This window comes from Mytilus galloprovincialis, chromosome 12 (genome assembly GCF_965363235.1).
Source record: "Mytilus galloprovincialis chromosome 12, xbMytGall1.hap1.1, whole genome shotgun sequence".
NCBI lineage: Eukaryota > Metazoa > Mollusca > Bivalvia > Mytilida > Mytilidae > Mytilus > Mytilus galloprovincialis.
In genome coordinates this window covers 69,247,990-69,272,416 of record NC_134849.1, presented here as the reverse complement: position 1 = coordinate 69,272,416, position 24,427 = coordinate 69,247,990, and the positions used below count along the sequence as shown (strand labels likewise).

Here is a 24,427-nt window from a genome sequence, read left to right as displayed (position 1 = left end):
CCTAAAACTCTTACACTGGGCTATGTATGGTACTAAGGTTATATCTTACACTGAGCTATTTATGGTACTATGGTAGGTTATATCTTACACTGAGCTATTTATGGTACTATGGTAGGTTATACCTTACACTGAGCTATTTATGGTACTATGGTAGGTTAAACCTCTTCTTTTTTCATTCATGACAAGTTACTTGTCACAAGTATACACATTCAGAAATAGTTCAACTGATATTTATATAAATGTGAAGAACTGAAATTGAGCTATTTTATATTTTCAGTTTAAAGATCTACTGTTTGTTTTATTTGATTCAAGTCCAGTCAATTTATTACTTAGTAAAGGTAATTTAATATTATAGTCAAATTGTATTGGATTGTTAAGTTTTTTATTTTATCGAATGAAATTCAGAAATATCATGAATATATTTCAATTGTAAATGTTAGAATTCTTAAAGGGGTGATAATCAAGAGATCACTGGTTCATTCTAAGTAGCATTTCACCAGTGCTTTTTAGCTCACCTTGCCCGAAGGGCAAAGTGAGCTTTTCTCATCACTTGGCGTCCGTCGTCCTTCGTCGTTAACTTTTACAAAAATCTTCTCCTTTGAAACAACTGGGCCAAATTAAACCAAACTTGGCCACAATCATCATTGGGGTATCTAGTTAAAAAAATGTGTGGCGTGACCCGGCCAACCAACCAAGATGGCCGCCATGGCTAAAAATAGAACATAGGGGTAAAATGCAGTTTTTGGCTTATAACTCAAAAACCAAAGCATTTAGAGCAAATCTGACGAGGGGTAAAATTGTTTATCAGGTCAAAATCTATCTGCCCTGAAATTTTCAGATGAATCCAACAACCCGTTGTTGGGTTGCTGCCCCTGAATTGGTGATTTTAGGGAATTTTGCTGTTTTTAGCTCACCTGGCCCGAAGGGCCAAGTGAGCTTTTCCCATCACTTGGCGTCCGTCGTCCGTCGTCCGTCGTCGTCGTTAACTTTTACAAAAATCTTCTCCTCTGAAACTACTGGGCCAAATTAAACCAAACTTGGCCACAATCATCATTGGGGTATCTAAATTAAAAAATGTGTGGCGTGACCGGGCCAACCAACCAAGATGGCCGCCATGGCTAAAAATAGAACATAGGGGTAAAATGCAGTTTTTGGCTTATAACTCAAAAACCAAAGCATTTAGAGCAAATCTGACATGGGGTAAAATTGTTTATCAGGTCAAGATCTATCTGCCCTCAAATTTTCAGATGAATCCGACAACCTGTTATTGGGTTGCTGCCCCTGAACTGGTAATTTTAGGTAATTTTTGCTGTTTTTGGCTATAATCTTGAATATTATTATAGATAGAGATAAACTGTAAACTGCAATAATGTTCAGCAAAGTAAGATTTACAAATAAGTCAACATGACCAAAATGGTCAGTTGACCCCTTTAGGAGTTATTGACCTTTATAGTCAATTTTTAACCATTTTTCCTAAATCTTAGTAATCTTTTACAAAAATCTTCTCCTCTGAAACTACTGGGCCAAATTAATCCAAACTTGGCCACAATCATATTTGGGATATCTAGTTTAAAAAATGTATGGCGTGACCAGGTCAAGATCTATTTGTCCTTAAATTTTCAGATATATCGGACAACCCGTTGTTGGGTTGCTGCCCCTGAATTGGTAATTTTATGGAAATTTTACTGTTTCGGGTTATTATCTTGAATATTATTATAGATAGAGATAAACTGTAAACAGCAATAATGTTCAGCAAAGTAAGATTTACAAATAAGTCAGCATGACTGAAATGGTCAGTTGACCCCTTTAGGAGTTATTGCCCATTATAGTCAATTTTTAACCATTTTTCGTAAATCTTAGTAATCTTTTACAAAAATCTTCTCCTCTGAAACTACTGGGCCAAATGAAACCAAACTTGGCCAAATTCAGTTTTTGGCTTATAACTCGAAAACCAAACCATTTAAAGTAAATCTGACCATTAGTAAAATTGTTTATCAGGTCAAGATCTATCTGCCCTGAAATTTTCAGATGAATCGGACAACCCGTTGTTGGGTTGCTGCCCCTGAATTGGTAATTTTAAGGAAATTTTGCTGTTTTTGGTTATTATCTTGAATATTATTATAGATAGAGATAAACTGTAAAAAGCAATAATGTTCAGCAAAGTAAGATCTACAAATAAGTCAACATGACCAAAATGGTCCAAAATGGTCAGTTGACCCATTAAGGAGTTATTGCCCTTTAAAGTCATTTTTTAAGAATTTTCGTAAATTTTTGTAAACTTTTAGAATATATTTTCCACTGTAATTACTGGGCCAAGTTCATTATAGATAGAGATAATTGTAGCAAGAAGAATGTCCAGCAAAGTAAGATATCCAAACACATCCTGATCACCAAAACACAATTTTGTCATGAATTTATCTGTGTCCATTGTTTAATATGCACATAGACCAAGGTGAGCGACACAGGCTCATGAGAGCCTCTAGTTTTAAAATTCTTTTTAAGGTGGTACCTAACACTTTAACAAAATTTAATTTGGCTCGTTTAATTTTCTGAATATTTTGACAAATTATTTACTTTGACCCTTTGACAAAAATAAAAATTTCAAAAAATTTGAACCAACCGTTTAATCAGAAAAATTACACTGGTTATATATATATATAGCAGTTTGACAAACACTTATTTTGATCATTGAGAAGCTTGATACTCCCTTATAAACACAACGTCATTAAAACATTCTGCTGATTTTACAGAGTTATCTCCCTGTAGTGTCAGGTACCACCTTAAACAGGATTAACATTTTGCACTCATCTACTTTTGTTAAATAAATTGGAAACAAAAAATAACATGACATAATTTATACAAAATGAAGTGCATTTGTTAGTGAAAACTAAACATAACATTACAATCATTACAATGTGAGTTGCTTAAAGAGTAAGAATTTTGAAGAAGTCACTTGTGGTGTAGGAATGACAGATTGGATGTTAATGTCAATGAGACAGCAACCATTCAATGAAAGAGGTCAACATTGTATTCAACCATTAGAAAGTATCTTTAAATTAGAACTATCACTGAATTTGTACTTACATTAATGAGCAACACAAGTGCCACATGTGGATCACCTAAGATAACCCCTAACTTTTGATGGGTTTCCTGGCACTCAGTCTTTAATTTTTAGCTCTCCTGGCCCTAAGGGCCAAGTGAGCTTTTCTCATCACTTGTCGTCCGTCATCCGTCGACATTAACTTTTTACATTTTGAACTTATTTTAGAGAACCACTGAATGGAATGAAACCAAACATGGCATGCATGTTCCATATGAGGTGCTGACCAAGTGTTGTTACTTTGTAGCCGATCCATCATCCAAGATGGCCTCCAGCGGGGGACTTAGTTTAACATAGCCCTATGGGAAATGCATGCAAATGACTTCTTTAAGAGAACCACTGAATGGAATGAAACCAAACATAACCTGAATGTTCCTTATGAGGTGCTGAACAAGTGTTGTTACTTTGTAGCCGATCCATTATCTAAGATGGCTGCCATCAGGGGACTTAGCTTAACATAGGACCCTATGGGAAATGCATACAAATGACTTCTTTAAGAGAACCACTGAATGGAATGAAAACCAAACATGTCATGAATGTCTTATGAGGTGGTGACCAAATGTTGTTACTTTTTAGCCGATCCATCATCCAAGATGGCCGCCAGCGGGGGACTTAGTTTAACATAGGACCCTATGGGAAATGCATACAAATGACTTCTTTTAGAGAACCACTGAATGGAATGAAACCAAACATGACATGAATGTTCCTTACAAGGTGTTGACCCAGTGTTGTTACTTTGTAGCCGATCCATTATCTAAGATGGGTGCCAGCGGGGGACTTATTTTAACATAGGACCCTATGGGAAATGCATACAAATGACTTCTTTCAGAGAACCACTGAATGGAATGAAACCAAACATGTCATGAATGTTCCTTATGAGGTGCTGACCAAATGTTGTTACTTTGTAGCCGATCCATCATCCAAGATGGCCGCCAGCGGGGGGACTTAGTTTAACATAGGACCCTATGGGAAATGCATACAAATGACTTCTTTTAGAGAACCACTAAATGGTATAAAACAAAACATAGCATGAATGTTCCTTATGAGGTGCTGACCAAGTGTTGTTACTTTGTCGCCATTGCAACATCCAAGATGGCTACCAGTGGGGGGACTTAGTTTAACATAGGACCCTATGGGAAATGCATACAAGTCTTCTTCTAAAGAACCACTGAATTGCACTGAATTGAATGAAATCAAACATAGCATGAATGTTCCTTTCCTTATGAGGTGCCGGCCAAGTGTTGTTACTTTTAGCCAAATTTTATATTTTTTTATATGATTTCAAAAACCCAAGTAGAATCAGGTGTCAGAGTGATACAGGCTCTTGAGAGCCCCTAGTTAATTTTGTCTTTTGTGTACTGTTGTTTGTTTTTTTTCTTTTTAGCCATATTTTTATTTTGAACATCTATTATTTGTATTTATTAGATCCGTGTCCAGTCAATGTGATCCTTGTACAGTCAAGTTGTTATTATAGTCAATGTGATCCTTGTACAGTCAAGTTACTATTATAGGTAAGTGTACTTATATGTGAACTATATAAGATCAATTACTATTGAAATTTGTTTCAGATGTAAAATGTTCAAACTCTATAGGGGGAGATAATGTAAAATGTTCAAACTCTATAAGCATGGTAAGGGGAGATAATGTAAAATGTTCAAACTCTATAGGGGGAGATAATGTAAAATGTTCAAACTCTATAAGCATGGTAAGGGGAGATAATGTAAAATATTCAAACTCTATAAGCATGGTAAGGGGAGATAATGTAAAATGTTCAAACTCTATAGGGGGAGATAATGTTAAATGTTCAAACTCTATAGGGGGAGATAATGTAAAATGTTCAAACTCTATAAGGGGAGATAATGTAAAATGTTCAAACTCTATAGGGGGAGAAAATGTAAAATGTTCAAACTCTATAGGGGGAGATAATGTAAAATGTTCAAACTCTATAAGCATGGTAAGGGGAGATAATGTAAAATATTCAAACTCTATAAGCATGGTAAGGGGAGATAATGTAAAATGTTCAAACTCTATATGGGGAGATAATGTAAAATGTTCAAACTCTATAGGGGGAGATAATGTAAAATGTTCAAACTCTATAAGCATGGTAAGGGGAGATAATGTAAAATATTCAAACTCTATAAGCATGGTAAGGAGAGATAATGTAAAATGTTCAAACTCTATAGGGGGAGATAATGTAAAATGTTCAAACTCTATAGGGGAAGATAATGTAAAATGTTCAAACTCTATAAGGGGAGATAATGTAAAATGTTCAAACTCTATAAGGGGAGATAATGTTAAATGTTCAAACTCTATAAGGGGAGATCAGGTAACTGTAAAATGTTCAAACTCTATAAGGGGAGATAATCAACATATAGTTTTTACATTCAAAATACCATACCACCAATGTTTTTATAGTAAACATGGTAAACAAGACACAAAAATGTGATGACATCATTACAATGTCATTTGTCTTCAAATATAAAATTGAACTTGTGCTATAGAAAAATAAAGTGAGATGAGCAACCCAACAAAGCAAGAATGGAGATGTGTACAGGTTAATATATAGTCAACGATTCAAAAATAACCTCATATGATAAGGTCTTCATTTTTATGAAGCGGGCCATTAAATTTAGGATTTAATTGCACATTATACCTTTTTTTGTTTGGTTTTGTTTAATTTGGTTTAACGCCGTCACATGGTGCCCCCCTATAGATTTGGTTAGTGAATTTCATATGGGTTCTTGACCTCTGTCTATTGTTAATGGTGACCTCATCTATTGATGTTGTTGTATTTCATTGTTTATTTTTATACAAAACGCAGCAGGAAAAGTCCCATGTGCGATAAACTTGTTATATCGTATATATGGTTCACTACTTACCCCCTTCGGCCTCAGCCCCTATGGATTTTACTAACCCTCTATGGATCCGTAGGGGGTCAATAGCGAACCATATAACTTATAACTGTAAGTTTATTTTATTGAAACAGGGAGATAACACACACACACATTGATATGTTTATAAGAAACATTCATAACAAGTACGAATGAAGTATTTTAAGTCATACTTCAATTTTACATATATATCGGGCTTAAACAAGTAAATATGATTTATAGTTATTTTTCACAGATGCTTTAGATGACGACACAACGTTACTTATAAATTAGGCTGACCTCAGAAGTACATTCATCAGTATTTATTTATTAGTATGTATTGTATAATATATGTTTTTTTAAGAGAACAAAACAAATCAATCCATAAAGACTGCCTCGATGATCTTCACGGTGTTGTGGTATTGTGTTCACCATTAGTGTGGGAGGTGGTGGGTTTGAACCCTGGACAGTTCAACCCAAGACTTGAAAATTAATATTTGCTGCTTCTCCAAAATGAGGTAAATCAATACAGAGTCAGAGTAAGTAGTTTTCACATCTGCCATACAGCCACTTCCTTTTTTTCACATCTGCCATACAGTCACTTCCTGTTTTCACATCTGTAATACAGCCACTTCCTGTTTTCACATCTGCCATACAGCCACTTCCTTTTTTTCACATCTGCCATACAGTCACTTCCTGTTTTCACATCTGTAATACAGCCACTTCCTGTTTTCACATCTGTAATACAGCCACTTCCTGGTTTCGCATCTGTCATACATCCACTTCCTGTTTTCACATCTGTCGTACAGCCACATCCTATTGGTTGATAGTTTGAAATTATACAACACTCATTGTACAATGAAAATTTCTTTTTCTTGGCTTCTATGGAAGGGAATGATTTTATATTTGATGAACAGCTTGAAAATGTTGATTTGTAGAATGTTAGCAATTTAAGCCCCTTTTTAATGGGCATTATGTATTTTGATCTGTGGGTCCGTCTGTTCGTCTGATCTTCCGTCTGTTGGTCCGTCTGTCCTGCTTCAAGTTAAAGTTTTTGATGAACTTGAAGTCCAATCAACTTGAAACTTAGTACACATGTTCCTTATGATATGGTCTTTCTAATTTTAATGTCAAATTAGAGATTACTCCAAGTTCACGGTCCACTGAACATAGAACATTATAATGCGGAATGGGCATCCGTGTACTTAGGACACATTCTTGTTGTTTATGCTGTGCAACTTCTTTCTGTTACCCAATAGTTTGAAATTATTCAAATTCATTGTATAAAGAAAATGTTCATGAAAGTTCATGTGATGAATAACAATGATGCATGTATCCCTAGACTAAAGAATAATGATATAAACAATTACAGTTTGTCCAACAGCCTTCAACAATGAGCAAAACCCATACCATATAATCATCTATAAAAAGCCTTGGTATGATAAAATGTGAAACATTCAAAAGAAAAATCAACAGCCTACTACAACAATGAAGGAAAAACAAATATGGTACACAGCTTCTAACTTCAGCCACTACGTTAGAGGTCCTGTCTGTGGAAAGAGTCACACCCTGTATGTAGAATACACAGCTTCTAACTACAGCCACTACGTTATAGGTCCTGGCTGTGGACAGGCACATACAGAATTAAAAAAAAATCATTGAATTTAATGTGACTGGTCTAGTTGATTATTGATAATGTTTTAAGAAACTGTTACTTGATATTTTTTATGCGTTTCTTAAATGCCGACCTTTTTATAAACCCTTAATCTTGAAACGATCTCAAAATAAGGACTTGTGGTATGATTAACAATGAAGCAATTAATCCTAGACCATAGGACAAAGATATAAACAATTACAGGTCGTTCAACAGCCTTCCACAATGAGCAAAACTCATACCATATAATAATAAGGAGTTGTGGTATGATTAACAATGATACAATTATTCCTAGACCATAGGACAAAGATATAAACAATTACAGGTCGTCTAATAGCCTTCAACAATGAGCAAAACCCATACCATATAATAATTAGGAGATGTGGTATGATTAACAATGATACAATTATTCCTAGACCATAGGACAAAGATATAAACAATTACAGGTCGTCTAATAGCCTTCAACAATGAGCAAAACCCATACCATATAATAATTAGGAGATGTGGTATGATTAACAATGATACAATTATTCCTAGACCATAGGACAAAGATATAAACAATTACAGGTCGTCTAATAGCCTTCAACAATGAGCAAAACCCATACCATATAATAATCAGAAGATGTGGTATGATTACCAATGATACAATTATTCCTAGACCATAGGACAAAGATATAAACAATTACAGGTCGTCTAACAGCCTTCAACAATGAGCAAAATCCATACCATATAATAATTAGGAGATGTGGTATGATTAACAATTATACAATTATTCCTAGACCATAGGACAAAGATATAAACAATTACAGGTCGTCTAACAGCCGTCAACAATGAGCAAAATCCATACCATATAATAATTTGGAAATGTGGTATGATTAACAATTATACAATTATTCCTAGACCATAGGACAAAGATATAAACAATTACAGGTCGTCTAATAGCCTTCAACAATGAGCAAAACCGATACAATATAAAAATAAGAAGATGTGGTATCATTAACAATGATACAATTATTCCTAGACCAAAGGACAAAGATATAAACAATTACAGGTCGTCTAATAGCCTTCAACAATGAGCAAAACCGATACAATATAAAAATAAGAAGATGTGGTATCATTAACAATGATACAATTATTCCTAGACCATAGGACAAAGATATAAACAATTACAGGTCGTCTAATAGCCTTCAACAATGAGCAAAACCCATACCATATGATAATTAGGAGATGTGGTATGATTAACAATGATACAATTATTCCTAGACCATAGGACAAAGATATAAACAATTACAGGTCGTCTAATGGCCTTCAACAATGATCAAAATCCATACCATATAATAATTAGAAGATGTGGTATGATTAACAATGATACAATTATTCCTAGACCATAGGACAAAGATATAAACAATTACAGGTCGTCTAATGGCCTTCAACAATGAGCAAAACCCATACCATATAATAATTAGGAGATGTGGTATGATTAACAATGATACAATTATTCCTAGACCATATGACAAAGATATAAACAATTACAGGTCGTTCATCAGCCTTCAACAATGAGCAAAACCCATACCATATAATAATTAGGAGATGTGGTATGATTAACAATGATACAATTATTCCTAGACCATAGGACAAAGATATAAACAATTACAGGTCGTTCAACAGCCTTCAACAATGAGCAAAACCCATACCATATAATAATTAGGAGATGTGGTATGATTAACAATGATACAATTATTCCTAGACCATAGGACAAAGATATAAACAATTACAGGTCGTCTAATGGCCTTCAACAATGATCAAAATCCATACCATATAATAATTAGAAGATGTGGTATGATTAACAATGATACAATTATTCCTAGACCATAGGACAAAGATATAAACATTTACAGGTCGTCTAATGGCCTTCAACAATGAGCAAAACCCATACCATATAATAATTAGGAGATGTGGTATGATTAACAATGATACAATTATTCCTAGACCATATGACAAAGATATAAACAATTACAGGTCGTTCATCAGCCTTCAACAATGAGCAAAACCCATACCATATAATAATTAGGAGATGTGGTATGATTAACAATGATACAATTATTCCTAGACCATAGGACAAAGATATAAACAATTACAGGTCGTTCAACAGCCTTCAACAATGAGCAAAACCCATACCATATAATAATTAGGAGATGTGGTATGATTAACAATGATACAATTATTCCTAGACCATAGGACAAAGATATAAACAATTACAGGTCGTCTAATGGCCTTCAACAATGATCAAAATCCATACCATATAATAATTAGAAGATGTGGTATGATTAACAATGATACAATTATTCCTAGACCATAGGACAAAGATATAAACAATTACAGGTCGTCTAATGGCCTTCAACAATGAGCAAAACCCATACCATATAATAATTAGGAGATGTGGTATGATTAACAATGATACAATTATTCCTAGACCATATGACAAAGATATAAACAATTACAGGTCGTTCATCAGCCTTCAACAATGAGCAAAACCCATACCATATAATAATTAGGAGATGTGGTATGATTAACAATGATACAATTATTCCTAGACCATAGGACAAAGATATAAACAATTACAGGTCGTTCAACAGCCTTCAACAATGTGCAAAACCCATACCATATAATAATTAGGAGATGTGGTATGATTAACAATGATACAATTATTCCTAGACCATATGACAAAGATATAAACAATTACAGGTCGTCTAATAGCCTTCAACAATGAGCAAAACCCATACCATATAATCATCTATAAAAAGCCTTGGAATGATAAAATGTGAAACATTTCAAAAGAAAAAATCAACAGCCTACTACAACAATGAAAAAAAACAAATATGGTACACAGCTTCTAACTACAGCCACTACGTTATATAGGTCCTGTCTGTGGAAAGAGTCACACCCTGTATGTAGAATACACAGCTTCTAACTACAGCCACTACGTTATAGGTCCTGGCTGTGGACAGGCACATACAGAATTAAAAAAAATCATTGAATTTAATGTGACTGGTCTAGTTGATTATTGATAATGTTTTAAGAAACTGTTACTTAATATTTTTATGTTTTTCTTAAATGCCGACCTTTTTATAAAACCCAAATCTTGAATCTATCTCAAAATAAGGAGTTGTGGTATGATTAACAATGAAGCAATTAATCCTAGACCATATGACAAAGATATAAACAATTATAGGTCGTTCAACAGCCTTCAACAATGAGCAAAACCCATACCATATAATAATTAGGAGATGTGGTATGATTAACAATGATACAATTATTCCTAGACCATAGGACAAAGATATAAACAATTACAGGTCGTTCAACAGCCTTCAACAATGAGCAAAACCCATACCATATAATAATTAGGAGTTGTGGTATGATTAACAATGATACAATTATTCCTAGACCATAGGACAAAGATATAAACAATTACAGGTCGTCTAATGGCCTTCAACAATGAGCAAAACTCATACCATATAATAATTAGGAGATGTGGTATGATTAACAATGATACAATTATTCCTAGACCATAGGACAAAGATATAAACAATTACAGGTCGTCTAATAGCCTTCCACAATGCGCAAAACTCATACCATATAATAATTAGGAGATGTGGTATGATTTACAATGATACAATTATTCCTAGACCATAGGACAAAGATATAAACAATTACAGGTCGTCTAATAGCCTTCAACAATGAGCAAAACCCATACCATATAATAATTAGGAGATGTGGTATGATTAACAATGATACAATTATTCCTAGACCATAGGACAAAGATATAAACAATTACAGGTCGTTCAACAGCCTTCAACAATGAGCAAAACCCATACCATATAATAATTAGGAGATGTGGTATGATTAACAATGATACAATTATTCCTAGACCATAGGACAAAGATATAAACAATTACAGGTCGTCTAATGGCCTTCAACAATGATCAAAATCCATACCATATAATAATTAGAAGATGTGGTATGATTAACAATGATACAATTATTCCTAGACCATAGGACAAAGATATAAACAATTACAGGTCGTCTAATGGCCTTCAATAATGAGCAAAACCCATACCATATAATAATTAGGAGATGTGGTATGATTAACAATGATACAATTATTCCTAGACCATATGACAAAGATATAAACAATTACAGGTCGTTCATCAGCCTTCAACAATGAGCAAAACCCATACCATATAATAATTAGGAGATGTGGTATGATTAACAATGATACAATTATTCCTAGACCATAGGACAAAGATATAAACAATTACAGGTCGTTCAACAGCCTTCAACAATGTGCAAAACCCATACCATATAATAATTAGGAGATGTGGTATGATTAACAATGATACAATTATTCCTAGACCATATGACAAAGATATAAACAATTACAGGTCGTCTAATAGCCTTCAACAATGAGCAAAACCCATACCATATAATCATCTATAAAAAGCCTTGGAATGATAAAATGTGAAACATTTCAAAAGAAAAAATCAACAGCCTACTACAACAATGAAAAAAAACAAATATGGTACACAGCTTCTAACTACAGCCACTACGTTATATAGGTCCTGTCTGTGGAAAGAGTCACACCCTGTATGTAGAATACACAGCTTCTAACTACAGCCACTACGTTATAGGTCCTGGCTGTGGACAGGCACATACAGAATTAAAAAAAATCATTGAATTTAATGTGACTGGTCTAGTTGATTATTGATAATGTTTTAAGAAACTGTTACTTAATATTTTTATGTTTTTCTTAAATGCCGACCTTTTTATAAAACCCAAATCTTGAATCTATCTCAAAATAAGGAGTTGTGGTATGATTAACAATGAAGCAATTAATCCTAGACCATATGACAAAGATATAAACAATTATAGGTCGTTCAACAGCCTTCAACAATGAGCAAAACCCATACCATATAATAATTAGGAGATGTGGTATGATTAACAATGATACAATTATTCCTAGACCATAGGACAAAGATATAAACAATTACAGGTCGTTCAACAGCCTTCAAAAATGAGCAAAACCCATACCATATAATAATTAGGAGTTGTGGTATGATTAACAATGATACAATTATTCCTAGACCATAGGACAAAGATATAAACAATTACAGGTCGTCTAATGGCCTTCAACAATGAGCAAAACTCATACCATATAATAATTAGGAGATGTGGTATGATTAACAATGATACAATTATTCCTAGACCATAGGACAAAGATATAAACAATTACAGGTCGTCTAATAGCCTTCCACAATGCGCAAAACTCATACCATATAATAATTAGGAGATGTGGTATGATTTACAATGATACAATTATTCCTAGACCATAGGACAAAGATATAAACAATTACAGGTCGTCTAATAGCCTTCAACAATGAGCAAAACCCATACCATATAATAATTAGGAGATGTGGTATGATTAACAATGATACAATTATTCCTAGACCATAGGACAAAGATATAAACAATTACAGGTCGTTCAACAGCCTTCAACAATGAGCAAAACCCATACCATATAATAATTAGGAGATGTGGTATGATTAACAATGATACAATTATTCCTAGACCATAGGACAAAGATATAAACAATTACAGGTCGTCTAATGGCCTTCAACAATGATCAAAATCCATACCATATAATAATTAGAAGATGTGGTATGATTAACAATGATACAATTATTCCTAGACCATAGGACAAAGATATAAACAATTACAGGTCGTCTAATGGCCTTCAATAATGAGCAAAACCCATACCATATAATAATTAGGAGATGTGGTATGATTAACAATGATACAATTATTCCTAGACCATATGACAAAGATATAAACAATTACAGGTCGTTCATCAGCCTTCAACAATGAGCAAAACCCATACCATATAATAATTAGGAGATGTGGTATGATTAACAATGATACAATTATTCCTAGACCATAGGACAAAGATATAAACAATTACAGGTCGTTCAACAGCCTTCAACAATGTGCAAAACCCATACCATATAATAATTAGGAGATGTGGTATGATTAACAATGATACAATTATTCCTAGACCATATGACAAAGATATAAACAATTACATGTCGTCTAATAGCCTTCAACAATGAGCAAAACCCATACCATATAATCATCTATAAAAAGCCTTGGTATGATAAAATGTGAAACATTTCAAAAGAAAAAATCAACAGCCTACTACAACAATGAAAAAAAACAAATATGGTACACAGCTTCTAACTACAGCCACTACGTTATATAGGTCCTGTCTGTGGAAAGAGTCACACCCTGTATGTAGAATACACAGCTTCTAACTACAGCCACTACGTTATAGGTCCTGGCTGTGGACAGGCACATACAGAATTAAAAAAAATCATTGAATTTAATGTGACTGGTCTAGTTGATTATTGATAATGTTTTAAGAAACTGTTACTTAATATTTTTATGTTTTTCTTAAATGCCGACCTTTTTATAAAACCCAAATCTTGAATCTATCTCAAAATAAGGAGTTGTGGTATGATTAACAATGAAGCAATTAATCCTAGACCATATGACAAAGATATAAACAATTATAGGTCGTTCAACAGCCTTCAACAATGAGCAAAACCCATACCATATAATAATTAGGAGATGTGGTATGATTAACAATGATACAATTATTCCTAGACCATAGGACAAAGATATAAACAATTACAGGTCGTTCAACAGCCTTCAACAATGAGCAAAACCCATACCATATAATAATTAGGAGTTGTGGTATGATTAACAATGATACAATTATTCCTAGACCATAGGACAAAGATATAAACAATTACAGGTCGTCTAATGGCCTTCAACAATGAGCAAAACTCATACCATATAATAATTCGGAGATGTGGTATGATTAACAATGATACAATTATTCCTAGACCATAGGACAAAGATATAAACAATTACAGGTCGTCTAATAGCCTTCCACAATGCGCAAAACTCATACCATATAATAATTAGGAGATGTGGTATGATTTACAATGATACAATTATTCCTAGACCAAAGGACAAAGATATAAACAATTACAGGTCGTCTAATAGCCTTCAACAATGAGCAAAACCCATACCATATAATAATTAGAAGATGTGGTATGATTAACAATGATACAATAATTCCTAGACCATAGGACAAAGATATAAACAATTACAGGTCGTTCAACAGCCATCAACAATGTGCAAAACCCATACCATAGGATAACTAGGAGTTGTGGTATGATTAACAATGATACTATTATTCCTAGACCATGTAGACCATAGGACAAAGATATAAACAATTATAGGTCGTCCAACAGCCTTCAACAATGAGCAAAACCCATACCATATAATCATCTATAAAAAGCCTTAGTATGATAAAATGTGAAACATTTCAAAAGAAAAAATCAACAGCCTACTACAACAATGAAGGAAAAACAAATATGGTACACAGCTTCTAACTACAGCCACTACGTTATATAGGTCCTGTCTGTGGAAAGAGTCACACCCTGTATGTAGAATATACAACTTCTAACTACAGCCACTACGTTATATAGGTCCTGTCTGTGGAAAGAGTCACACCCTGTTTGTAGAATACACAGCTTCTAACTACATCCACTACGTTATAGGTCCTGTCTGTGGAAAGAGTCACACCCTGTATGTAGAATACACAGCTTCTAACTACATCCACTACGTTATAGGTCCTGTCTGTGGAAAAAGTCACACCCTGTATGTAGAATACACAGCTTCTAAGGCCTAAATTAAAATATTGTTTGTTTGCCTTTTCCGACCCTATGTCTTGAAACAGGGTAGGTAGGTAGGTAAAATATTTTATTTTTCTTTCCCAAAAAATAACTAAGCTCGGTACATTTTTTGTCAAGGGTAGGCAGGTAGGTATAATATTTTATTTTATAGATACAAAATCTGCATGATATCATTTTTGTCTGTATTGCTTTTGTTTAAGTATGCTTTTGCTTTTAAGTATAATAGTCCTAAGAATTTTAACTTACTAATATTCTGTACTACGTACATGTACCTTGTACACTTAACCTGGACCTAAAGTTTTTCTGTAAGAGATAACTTTGTCCTGGTAAAATATGTCCGGGTAGACATACCATGCATACTTTGTACATTACTAGTAGAAAAAGTCCCTAGAGTGTTTAAATTTTCGTGTGTGCCTGTGTTTCCAATAAAAATGCTACAAGACTTGAAACTCAATTGTCACGTTTTTTACATCGCATTTATATATGATCTGTATGGAAAAACTTGGCGATTTTACTGCCAAATATTCTCCCCTTTACAGACCTTTGGTTCATGTTAGATATAAATCAGAATATATCAATGCTGGTCAAAGGCATCGTTAACATAATCATCCTGATCTACGGACCAAAAGCCATCACTACATAGGATACAAAGTCTGTTTACAAAATATTTTGTACACACATTGATAATTTAGTATTGGAGGAACTTTTTTTGAATGAACCCAGCTCTTCAAGTATAAAGACACAGAGTAACGTTTGTTAAATCATGATTTCAAAGCTTTCAATACAACATCCATTTCAAACAAATTTATGCTTTGAAACTCCAAACGCAAGTGTTCGTTCATGTCAAACGCTCACATGATACAAAACAGACTAGACCTTATACGGGAAAGATAAAACCCGAGAATTCCGGTAAAAAAGCTTTGAGCGGGAAATACAAATATAAGATTAATTTTTGGTAGGAACAAAAAATAAAATAAAATAAAATCTTGCTGGTAAACACAAATAAAAGATTTTCAGGCGGAACGAATTTATAGGGTTGGTCGGTAAAGGGCAAACAAACAATATTTTAATTTAAGCCTAACTACATCCACTACGTTATATAGGTCCTGGCTGTGGAAAGAGTCACACCCTGTGTGTAAAATACACAGCTTCTAACTACATCCACTACTTTATATAGGTCCTGTCTGTGGAAAGAGTCACACCCTGTATGTAGAATACACAGCTTCTAACTACAGCCACTACGTTATTTGTCCTGTCTTTCGACAGGCACATACAGAATAAAAAAAAATGATTGAATTTAATGTGACTGGTCTCGTTGATTATTGATAATGTTTTTATTATACAATTACTGTCTTTTGATGAGGTAAATGTGTAGTTTTATTGACTTTTGAAAAACTGATATTCACTGAGACCAACAGCCGAAGTGAATATCAGTTTTTCAAAAGTCAATTAAACCACATATTTACCGAAACAAAAGACAGTAATTGTTTTATTCCATATTCCGAGAGAGATGCATGTAATTGCAATTATTAACCAAAACCAATTGTACATCAATCGTTTTTTTTTACCAAAATAGTGCAGGTAAAAGCACGCGACGTTATGCGCGGTGAATATCCTTTTTCCGCAGGTGAATATGCTTATTTATTCAAAATCCTCATTCATATAGAAAAACCTTCTAAAGTTTTATCAATATGGAATAATTAATACTGTTCTTTATGTGTGTCTTAATGCTGGTAAATAAAACTCTTGAAATTTTTAGATCTGGAAAAGTGCAATAGATGTTCTGATGTTCGATGGAAAAAGTCACACCCTGCTTGTAGAATACATTTGTACCTCATTTAGGTATGTGATTAGATTTTTAAGGTTTTGAGTTCAGTTCATTAACTTTAAATAGTGCAGAAAAGTTGAGATAAATGACTGTTTCAATGCTATAATATATTATTTGAATGAAATAAGAAGATAAAAATATTAAGTCAGTATTTTACCACTCATAGTGATCATGTTTCAATTGGCAATAACACAAATACCTCAATTAAAACTCAACAGTATATATTGACTATGATTATTTTTTTCTATTTTTAGGCTATAATGGAAAGTTGGAATAAGGTAAGATTTACTTGATAGTCTCCTTGTCATTTATAGTTTTGTTCCCCATTAGGCCAAATAAAAATATATGTGTGGTTCCAGTAACCCTACCATCCCTACTTTTTCGGCTTAAAAATAGCCTACCCTAAAGATTTTATTGTCATTTTTCATTAAGCACTGTTAAAGTCAGAATGTTGCTCCCATAGACTCAATGTAAAAAAAAACAACATTAAATAAAAAAGATTCCCTGCCTACCTACCCTAACTTATTTTCAGATGTAACTGGAACCACACATACTTTTTTATTTGGCCTTAGTGTACAATTAGATACAAGTATGTGATAACTTGAGATAAAAACTAGTAGAATTCTAAGTGAACTACCAAACTACTTATTCCAAAAAAAAAAAAAAAATACAAAACTGGGACAAAGCCAGGTGAACTCAAAAACATTTCTACTCATTACACTTGTGACACAAACAGCATTTGAATCAGTATTCAGTAACTGAACAAAACAAACAAAAATGCAGTTTAAGAAATTTAGCGAATATTTTTCAAGTATGAAGGTACATGATGTAGGAGGGATGGACAGCTTTTGAGGGAGGTGGGAAGGGGGGGGAAGATTTTTAAAGTGGGAGATAGTGTATTATTTATGTAGTACCTTCAGAATCCTTGTTTATTTGTAACTCTATGTAGGTCTGTAGAGTTATTTGAAAAAAATATTGGGACAATTTTTCTACATAAACAAAATAAAATACAGAAGTTATCTCCCCTTGCCATTGTTAAGTTCATGTGAGTGGAATACGACAAATCTATTTTATGGTATAAAGAGCTGACTGATGCAACACACTTTTTGTCTTGTTAGTTTACATTCTCATTGCTTTATTATATCCCACATCTACATTTATTCAGTCTACATACATTCATATAATTATGTATCTCTTTAAGTAAGTTAATAGAGAGATTTCTACTAGCTGATATGAAAAAAGGATGAGAAAGTACCTAGGGGCAAAGTGAATGAAACACAACTACATGTCTTTAAAAGGCAATTAAAGGACTTAGTGAATGAAAAACACAACTACATGTCTCAAAAAGGACGAAAAGTAGGGGCAACTAAAGGACTAAGTGTATTACATGTCTTTAAAAGGACAAAGGTCAAAGTCCAGAAAATACTACAAGAAAGAAAAATCAAATATGCCAAATCTAGTCCATGATTCTATAAAAAAATAATTTTTTGAAGGTTAACAATTTTTGTCGAGCCTTTTTCTAAATCACTGATTCAAGTAACATTATTTCCATAAAGGTTTCAAGTTAGAGTTGTCTTTCTTTAATAATCACCTATTTAAGTAGTACAAATTAATCACTAGAAGAAGTGATTAAATTTTAATGTAGCTTTAAATATAGAATACTAATGATCCAGGGGGTCGTTATGTTTCTAAACTTATCAGAACCAACATCTGTGTTGTCTAGATGACCAGGTCATTTCAGGTGATGACCTTGTACTGAATCTAGGATAATGACATAAAAATCACTTGTTTAAGTATCAGACCTCAATTTCCTTCCCAAAAATCACTTCTTTAAGTATCATTCTTTTAATAACCACCACTAATTTCAACACCCCCGAACAGTGAAATTTTTATCGCGAACAGTAGAATTGTATTACATAATCTGAAAGATGAAACCTTGAACTTCACAGGAAAAATACTCCCACTGCTGGGAAAAATCTTTTAAGAAAGTATCAGTTCATTATGTTAAGCCATTATTATAGCATTTTTTCAATTAAAATAGAATTTTCAGCTAAATGATAGCATCAAAGGTATAAACCTTGCTACTTAAAAGAAGCAAAAAGTTCATTTTTTTTTAATTTTACTAATTAAAAGATATTATTTAAACATATGTTTTTAAAATTTTGAAAAAACTACAAAATCCCAATTTGTGACAAAACCTGAAATTTGCTACTCAAATAAGTGATTTAAAAATCACTTACTTGTGTAAGTCCCCTGACTTGAAGACCTGGATGCTTCATACTTTGTATATAAATGCCTCATGTTATGAAGTTTCCGTCAGTCACATGTCCAATGTCCTTGACCTCATTTCCATGGTTCAGTGACTACTTGAAAAAAATATTTTTTGTAATGTTAAATTATCTCTTATTATAAGTAATAGGATTACTATATTTGGTATGTGTGTACCTTGCAAGGTCTTCATGCCTGTTAGACAGTTTTTACTTGACCTCGACCTCATTTCATGAATCAGTGAACAAGGTTAAGTTTTGTGGTCAGGTCCATATCTCAGATACTATAAGCAATAGATCTAGTATATTCAGTTTATGGAAGGACTGTAAAATGTATATGTCCAAATGGCAGGTGTCATCTGACCTTGAACTCATTTTGATAGTTCAGTGGTTACAGTATAAGGTTTTTGTGTTTTGGTCTGTTTTTTTGCCCCACCTACGATAGTAGAGGGGCATTATGTTTTCTGGTCTGTGCCTCCGTCCGTCCGTCCGTCTGTGCCTCCGTTCGTCCGTCCGGTTAAAGTTTTTGGTCGAGGTAGTTTTTGATGAAGCTGAAGTTCAATCAACTTGAAAATTAATACACATGTTCCCCATGATATGATCTTTCTAATTTTAATGCCAAATTATAGTTTTGACCCCAATTTCATGGTCCACTGAACATAGAAAATGATAGTGCAAAGTTCAGGTTAAAGTTTTTGGTCAAGGTAGTTTTTGATGAAGTTAAGTTACATCAACTTGAAAATTAGTACACATGTTGATATGATCTTTCTAATTTTAATTCCAAATTAAAGTTTTGACCCCAATTTCATGGTCCACTGAACATAGAAAATGATAGTGGGAGTGGGGCATCCGTGTACTATGGACACATTCTTGTTCTTATTCTGTATGCAATAGGTCTACCATATTTGGTGTATGGAATGATTGTAAGGTGTACATGTCTAGCTGGCAGGCGTCATCTGACCGTGACCTTATTTTCATGGTTCACTGGTCAAAGTTCAAATTTTGAGTTTTGGTCTTTTTATTTAATACTTTATGCAATATGTCAACTATATTTGTTGTATGGAAATATTTTATGGTGTATATGTCAATCGCACAGGTTTTATTTGACCTTGACCTCATTTTCACGGTTCATTGCTCAGTGTTAAGTTTTTATGTTTTGGTCTGATTTTCTTAAACTATAACCAATAGGTCAACTATATCTGTAGTTTGGAAGAATTGTTAGCTGTACATGCCTTGACCTCATTTTCATGGTTCATTGGTCAATGTTTAGTTTTCTTGGTTAATGTTAAGTTTATGTGACAGTTGTGATAAAGCTTTTTATTTAGGACTATCAACATAATATCAATGATTAGTAAAGAAGGCGAGACATTTCAGAGTGTGCACTCTTGGTGTTTTTTCTTGATAATATAAAATGCATAAATCCCAACAATTATATGCTATTCCTCTCTGTCTGTTATTTGTAGGAAGGATACTACTGATTTATGTAGTCATTGCTAAACAGAAGAATACATAATTATTACCTAATTTAACAGTAAGGACATTCATTTCAATATATTTTTATTACAGTTTACTTACAGAAACTTACTACAGCTGCTGGGAATAGAGATATAGAAGCCTTAAAATTATGTCTACAGAATGGTGCAGACATTGATTTTCAAGATTAAATGTAACTTCTATGTTTTACTTACAGAAACTTACTACAGCTGCTAGAGATGGAGATAAAGAAGCCTTAAAATTATGTCTACAGAATGGTGCAGACATTGATTTTCAAGATTAAATGTAATTACTATGTTATACTTACAGAAACTTACTACAGCTGCTGGGAATAGAGATATAGAAGCCTTAAAATTATGTCTACAGAATGGTGCAGACATTGATTATCAAGATTAAATGTAATTTTTATGTTTTACTTACAGAAACTTACTACAGCTGCTAGAGATAGAGATATAGAAGCCTTAAAATTATGTCTACAGAATGGTGCAGACATCGATTATCGAGATGTAAGTAAAATATTCACATTCAAAGCTACCACATTTTAATAATTCATAGAAAAATCATTTGAAGATACAGCCTTTTATGGTACATAAACAAAAAAAGACACAAAACTACATGTTACTTAAAATTAAAGCACAGTGAAACAGTGAAAACTACAAGTAACTTCAAAATGTTGAATATTGTACATAAACACACGACAACAATTTACTTTAGAACTATAATAACAGAAGTATAAAAAATAAAAAAAACCAAGTTGCTTCAGAACATAACAGATTGTACATAAGCAGTATAAAACAAACAAAGTTCTACAAATTACTTCAGAACAGAACAAATTGTACACCAGCAGTATAAAACACACAACTACAAAACTTCAGAACATAACAAATTGTACATAAGCAGTAGAAAAACACACAACTACAAGTTACTTCAGAACAGAACAAATTATACATAAGAAATATAAAACACACAACCACAAGTTACTTCAGAACATAACAAATTGTACACCAACAGTATAAAACACACAACTACAAGTTACTTCAGAACATAACAAATTGTACACCAACAGTATAAAACACACAACTACAAGTTACACCAGAACGTAACAAATTGTACACCAACAGTATAAAACAAACAACCACAAGTTACTTCAGAACATAACAAATTGTACACCAACAGTATAAAACACACAACTACAAGTTACTTCAGAACATAACAAATTGTACACCAACAGTATAAAACACACAACTACAAGTTACTTCAGAACATAACAAATTGTACACCAACAGTATAAAACACACAACTACAAGTTACTTCAGAACATAACAAATTGTACACCAACAGTATAAAACACACAACCACAAGTTACTTCAGAACATAACAAATTGTACACCAACAGTATAAAACACACAACTACAAGTTACTTCAGAACATAACAAATTGTACAACAACAGTATAAAACACACAACTACAAGTTACTTCAGAACATAACAAATTGTACACCAACAGTATAAAACACACAACTACAAATTACTTTAGAACATAACAGATTGTACACCAGCAGTATAAAACACACAACTACAAGTTACTTCAGAACATAACAAATTGTACACCAACAGTATAAAACACACAACTACAAATTACTTTAGAACATATCAGATTGTAAACCAGCAGTATAAAACACACAACTACAAGTTACTTCAGAACAGAACAAATTGTACATAAGAAATATAAAACACACAACTACAAGTTACTTCAGAACATAACAAATTGTACACCAGCAGTATAAAACACATAACTACAAGTTTCTTCAGAACATAACAAATTGTACATAAGCAGTAAAAAAAACCCACACAACTACAAATTACCTCAGAACATAACAGATTGTACATAAGCATAAAAAATATTTTTATTGAAATGATCAATTATACTGAATCTACACTAATTCCTGTTGTTAATCAGACAGTTTTAACGAACAAATATTTGTAATAATCTGATTTATCATATAAAGTGGGGTCTCATTTTACTTGTTTTGTTCTACTGAATCCATTGATATAATTATTTTACACATTTCTTGAAAAAAAATATTTTTTTAAGATATCAGGTTTAATGGAAGTTTTGACATTTCACAACAAAACATGTTTATTTGTTGTTTTATATACAATATAAATACAAGTGTGACTGGTCATTTTATTCAGTTTTGACCACTGATTCATGTGATATATATTTTGTTTATATTTATTACACAACATTGTCCAGTTTATCAGACAAGTTTTGATGTCAGTTGTATTATTCCAGGAGTATGGAGAGACAGCATTAATGTATGCTGCCCAGGGAGGATACCTGGAGATCTGTAGTCTCCTCATTGATACAGGATGTAAGATCGACATCACAGATACAGTATGTTATCTACTTAGTCTGATCACATTACTATTAATCTATACTAAATCATGTTGTTAATTAGACAAGTTTAATGAACAAATATTTGTAATAATTATATCAAGTTGGGTCTCATTTTACTCGTATTATTGTTCTGAATCAGAAAATATTCCTCCTTTTCATGTTTCTTAAAAAAAATTATTTTATTGAAATGAATGATGATACTGAATCTACACTAATTCCTGTTGTTAATCAGACAGTTTTAATGAACAAATATTTGTAAGAATCATATAAAGTGGGGTCTCATTTTGTTTGTTTTGTTCTACTGAATCCATTGATATAATTATTTCACACATTTCTTGATTTTTTTTTTTTTTTTAAATATCAGGTTTTATGGAAGTCTTGACATTTCACAACAAAACATGTTTATTTGTTGTTTTATATACAATATAAATACAAGTGTGACTGGTCATTTTATTCAGTTTTGACCACTGATTCATGTGATATATATTTTGTTTATATTTATTACACAACATTGTCCAGTTTATCAGACAAGTTTTGATGTCAGTTGTATTATTCCAGGGTGGATGGACAGCATTAATGAAGGCTGCCTATGAAGGACACCTGGAGATCTGTCGTCTCCTCATTGATACAGGATGTAAGATCGACATCACAGCAGTATGTTATCTACTTAGTCTGATCACATTACTATTAATCTACACTAAATCATGTTGTTAATTAGACAGGTTTAATGAACAAATATTTGTAATAACTATATAAAGTGGGGTCTCATTTTACTCGTATTATTGTTCTGAGTCAGAAAATATTACTCCTTTTCATGTTTCTTAAAAAAAAATATTTTTATTGAAATGAATGATGATACTGAATCTACACTAATTCCTGTTGTTAATTAGACAGTTTAAATAACAAATATTTGTAAGAATCATATAAAGTGGGGTCTCATTTTGTTTGTTTTGTTCTACTGAATCCATTGATATAATTATTTTACACATTTCTTGAA

General features: G+C 32.8%; 1 long non-coding RNA gene across 2 annotated transcripts; it reads left to right on the top strand.

Annotated features, from left to right (window-relative positions):
• The first annotated feature begins 267 nt into the window (after positions 1 to 267).
• LOC143054669 (uncharacterized) lies at positions 268 to 23,422 on the top strand. 2 transcript variants are annotated; one of them, XR_012971774.1, is made up of 7 exons: positions 268 to 338; positions 4,526 to 4,611; positions 6,335 to 6,488; positions 17,201 to 17,283; positions 17,524 to 17,547; positions 21,227 to 21,536; positions 23,326 to 23,422. It is a non-coding gene; the product is annotated as an uncharacterized LOC143054669 (long non-coding RNA). The 2 variants fall into 2 exon arrangements; XR_012971775.1 differs by lacking the exon at positions 6,335 to 6,488 and adding an exon at positions 6,227 to 6,303.
• The last annotated feature ends 1,005 nt before the right edge of the window (positions 23,423 to 24,427 follow it).